The following is a 5,000-nucleotide window of genomic DNA, read 5'->3' on the forward strand; positions in this document are numbered from 1 at the left end:
GTATATGGCAGGTAGTAAGCCTAGCTGTCCTCCTGACGATGGGCTACTTGTCCGTCCAGGGTTATGCCTTGGGCACCTTCACTGCAGGAGACACCGACACCCACACAGTCATTAGGGTAAATAAAAGCTATATTTTTAATGCTTAAACTTTTCGTAGATTTGAATACCATTTTAAGTAAAATTATTCTTTCATATAAAGTTTTACAAGACCTTTGTTGATCTATTGGCTTGAAAAAGTAATTGAAATTCTCTCTCTCTCTCTCTCTCTCTCTCTCTCTCTCTCTCTCTCTCTCTCTCTCTCTCTCTCTCTCTCTCTCTCGATTACATTAACGTGATTTATATCCATACAGATAGTAATAGATTCCCTGATCCTCATCTGTGTTAACGCTGTAGGAGATGGCCTTCAGAAGAACATTCTTGGATAAGAGAGGAAACCTGGAATCAAAATTCAAGGTAAATTACTCTCTCTCTCTCTCTCTCTCTCTCTCTCTCTCTCTCTCTCTCTCTCTCTCTCTCTCTCTCTCTCTCTCTCACACACACAAACACACACACAGTTCTCGTGCTTTTTAACGGCTAGCTTTTCAGAACAATAAGAATTTGGGAGTATCATAAATTCTAAATAAAATTAATATAAAATCTGAATATATAATCATTTGAAAAACAATCTTAACATTTCTTATATTGGTTGTCTTTTGTAAAACACATGGATAGGGGAAAAAGTCCTTGGTATATTGCTACTTATCTCTTGGTAAGGGCAGAAGAGACTCTTTAGCTATGGTAAGCAGCTCTTCTAAGAGAAGAACACTCCAAAATCAAACCATTGTTCTCTAGTCTTGGGTAGTGCCATAGCCTCTGTACCATGATCTTCCACATTTTTGGATTAGAGTTCTCTTGCTTGAGGGTACACTCGGGCACACTATTCTATCGTTTTTATCTTCCTCTTGTTTTGTTAAAGTTTATATAGCTTATATAGGAGATATTTATTTTAACGTTGTTACTCTTTTTTTTTTAGTTTACATATGAAAGATGTTTTTTAATGTTGTTACTGTTCTTAAATATTTTATTCTTGTAGTTAATGACTTCTCTTGTAGTTTATTGATTTTATTATTTCCTTTCCTGACTGGGCTATTTCCCCTGTTGGAGCCCTTGGGCTTATATCATCTTGCTTTTCCAACTAGGGTTGTAGCTTAGCAAGTGATAATAATAATGATAATAATATCGAAGTTAAACTCATTTCGGCATTGATAACAGTCGACATCATGACGAGGACAGACTCAATCAATTCACCTTAAGGGGAGTAATGCCATCATTTCCCCTCAAGCTGTGCACTGTAAGCGGTACTTAGGTCTTTACAATGTTCTTTCCACCCCCTTGTTTCACTTGCTCATCCTTCGCCTTTATTTCCATTTTTTCCATTCATCTTGCTGTCCAAAATATGATATTTTTCATCTCGAAATGTAATTCTGTGGTTTACCCTTTATTTCTTGGGCACTGAATGGCCTCACAGTCCCCAGTAACTAGCCATTTAGCCCAAATTAATCAATCTAATCCAATTAGCCAACAAGTCAACCGATTTCTATCCACGATTATTAATAGAAAACATTATTGTCAGCCCTAATTCACTCCTTCGTGGGAGGTGATTCCGGTGGGGAAGGCAGAAGTAGTTTGTTCGTGGAGTATTACAGCCAACTCTTCTTGTTGGCACGGGACTTTCCCTTGGTTGGCCCGTAGGCAGAAGTAGACTGAAGCTTGATTAAATAAGCATTGATTCCAATAGTCTGTTAAGACTGAAAAGTTAAAGTTACCAGCAGGATAGAGCTAATGGAAATCACTGTATCTTAAATTCAAGCTAAAGTCGAGTATTTGAACCTGCTAAATCACACCTACATAGACGCAACCTTTTAAGTTAAGCTCCGAAGGAAATTGTCCATTCTGTAGAACAGTATTACATTAACCTCCAGGCTCACTTGGGAAGCATCAGAAAAGGTCCCTTCTGCCAAATTTGGTACCCAATGCTCCATCTGGAACCTCCAGAAGAAAGCCTGTAATGATAACTCCGACATAGTTTAATGATAGAGTACTCATGCAACTCAGTTTCTGACGTAGTTTAATGATAGAGTACTCATGCAACTCAGTCTCTGACGTAGTTTAATGATAGAGTACTCATGCAACTCAGTTTCTGACGTAGTTTAATGATAGAGTACTCATGCAACTCAGTTTCTGACGTAGTTTAATGATAGAGTACTCATGCAACTCAGTTTCTGACGTAGTTTAATGATAGAGTACTCATGCAACTCAGTTTCTGACGTAGTTTAATGATAGAGTACTCATGCAACTCAGTTTCTGACGTAGTTTAATGATAGAGTACTCATGCAACTCAGTTTCTGACGTAGTTTAATGATAGAGTTCTCATGCAACTCAGTTTCTGACGTAGTTTAATGATAGAGTTCTCATGCAACTCAGTTTCTGACGTAGTTTAATGATAGAGTACTCATGCAACTCAGTTTCTGACGTAGTTTAATGATAGAGTTCTCATGCAACTCAGTTTCTGACGTAGTTTAATGATAGAGCACTCATGCAACTCAGTTTCTGACGTAGTTTAATGATAGAGTACTCATGCAACTCAGTTTCTGACGTAGTTTAATGATAGAGCACTCATGCAGTACTCATGCAACTCAGTTTCTGACGTAGTTTAATGATAGAGCACTCATGCAACTCTGTTTCTGACGTAGTTTAATGATAGAGTACTCATGCAACTCAGTTTCTGACGTAGTTTAATGATAGAGTACTCATGCAACTCAGTTTCTGACGTAGTTTAATGATAGAGTACTCATGCAACTCAGTTTCTATTATATGAGATTCCTTAAAGACACTAGATTACTGACCTTTATGTTAGAGCCTGGAACACTTGATGTATTACACCAGCTAATCCATCTCTTAAAGACATGGGGTGAAACTGGAGTCCATTCCAAAATCCTGAACCCAAGGATATTCCAAATGCACCCAGGAAGGAATGCTGAAAGTTCCAGCATCTGAATTACCATGTATGTCAATATTGTAATTATTCAATTAATATTAGAGGTAACTTTGAGGATGCCAGAGGAATCATTTGCTCACCAGTCCGCTCCTGCTTCCCAGATAAGCCCAGGAACTACTCTTCTACAGAATAGGTCTTCTTTCAAAGCTTGGTAGAATAATCAAGTACTTTTGCATTATTGGCAACTGAAAGGGTTAATAGCTCTCTTGTTCAATGAAGTTACAACTTTCTCCTCTCACAGTATTTCACATTCATCTGCATCATGACTCTTCTTGTTGCTTGGTCCTTCTTCAGAATGCACTTCATCATAAAGCTATCAGTAGCCTATACGTCATAGTTGGTGCAGTGTATGGCTACATCGTTTTTGATTACACTAAGGTATGTCCAACCTTTTTTTTCGTCTTTTTTTTTTATTCTCTGGTTAATACTTCATATTTCTATCATCTGTACTTTCTCATATGGTTAAAATTAGGAATGCACCGGAACTAGAAAACATAGGTTACGTAGTAGAGAGACATTGGAAATTTTGACTGAAATAGTTTATGAAATTGATAAGTTTGCTAATATTGAAACAGTTGAAAAGGATCATGACTTAATGGAATTGTGGATATATTCTGCATTACCTTTACTTATAAATCTGATTATGATCAGCCATTAGATTTTACGGAAAACTAAAACCTATATGTATTTCTTGTCCAGGATCTTTATGATAACACGAGCATGGAGGGCGTTTGCCCATATTCATTGGTGACTAGTCGCACCCTCAGTCCGGAAATTGGTCATTTATTGATGGTCCTCATGATCTTCTTGGTGCTTCATATCGTGGACACTCAGGTGAGAACAAAAAAAAAAAAAAATAAAAAAATAAAAAAAATCCTGTTGTTTTTGAGAAAATTTGGATTTTTTATAATTTTGATTTTATCATGCAGCACCCTAGATCTCATAAAATGAGTTATTTTATAATATATTGTACAAACGTTGATCTCATAAAATAAGTTACTATAGACAGACTTGTGAGAATCCCTCCCCCCAAAAAAAAGTTACTTTTGTATTTGAGAAAATAATTTTGATTTTTTTATAATTTTGATTTTATCATGCAACATCCTATAGTCCATTTCTTTTAGCGATGCATATTTGCACCGACTCGCAACGGTGTCCTTTTAGCTCGGAAAAGTTTCCTGGTCGCTGATTGGTTAGAATGATCTTGTCCAACCAATCAGCGATCAGGAAACTTTTCCGAGCTAAAAGGACACCGCTGCGAGTCGGTGCAAATATGACTCGCTAAAAGAAATGGACTATAGGTCCATAAAATGAGTTACTTAATAATATACTTTACAAGCTTTGGTTTTGACTCCAGTCATAACAGTTATTACATCGCTTAGCCTTAACATCACTGGGGATTTTAATCCCTTTTCTTTGGTATTGCAAATGTCATTTTCAATGGTATTCCCACAGCTTATTGCCCATGCGCTGTCTAGTTTTATCATATACGTCAATGCTTTCCAACTGCTTCCAACTGCTTCCAGTCGATGCTTTTTGCATAAAATGTTGACATTTTACTTCATGAAAAATAATGTAATTGTGGTCAATAGATATTATCTTAGCTTCAAAGATCATGATAAAAAAAGGAGAAAAAATAACTAAATCATTAGAAGTCATAAAACATCATGGAAAATGACGCCTATCTGTAAGATTTAACGTAAACGATAGATAGGCTTGATGAAAAGAAACGGTTGCCATATTTATCCTTCTTATGATGGTTAATCTCTTGATGAGAATTAGTAGTGAGTCGCGAGTACAGTAACATAGCCACCCTTGTCAGAGTTGCTGTTGGAAGATTGCCTAGCCCTTGTGGGCAAGCACGAGCTCTTGCAATTATGCAACCCGTGAGTATTGAGATTATTTTAATTTGAAGGCAAATAAGGATAAATTTTGTCAGTGAGAAGGAGATTTATCTTTGGGG

The 5,000-nt window shown here is 36.8% G+C and overlaps 1 long non-coding RNA gene and 1 pseudogene across 1 annotated transcript in view; both read left to right on the forward strand.

Annotated features, from left to right (window-relative positions):
- The window catches only part of LOC137618696 (uncharacterized), a 408,492-nt gene that overhangs the window by 349,239 nt on the left and 54,253 nt on the right, over positions 1–5,000 (forward strand). The gene's annotated exons all lie outside the window — the stretch shown is intronic.
- The window catches only part of LOC137618600 (adenylate cyclase type 2-like), a 19,387-nt pseudogene that overhangs the window by 5,608 nt on the left and 8,779 nt on the right, over positions 1–5,000 (forward strand).

Source organism: Palaemon carinicauda, chromosome 25 (genome assembly GCF_036898095.1).
Source record: "Palaemon carinicauda isolate YSFRI2023 chromosome 25, ASM3689809v2, whole genome shotgun sequence".
Lineage (NCBI taxonomy): Eukaryota > Metazoa > Arthropoda > Malacostraca > Decapoda > Palaemonidae > Palaemon > Palaemon carinicauda.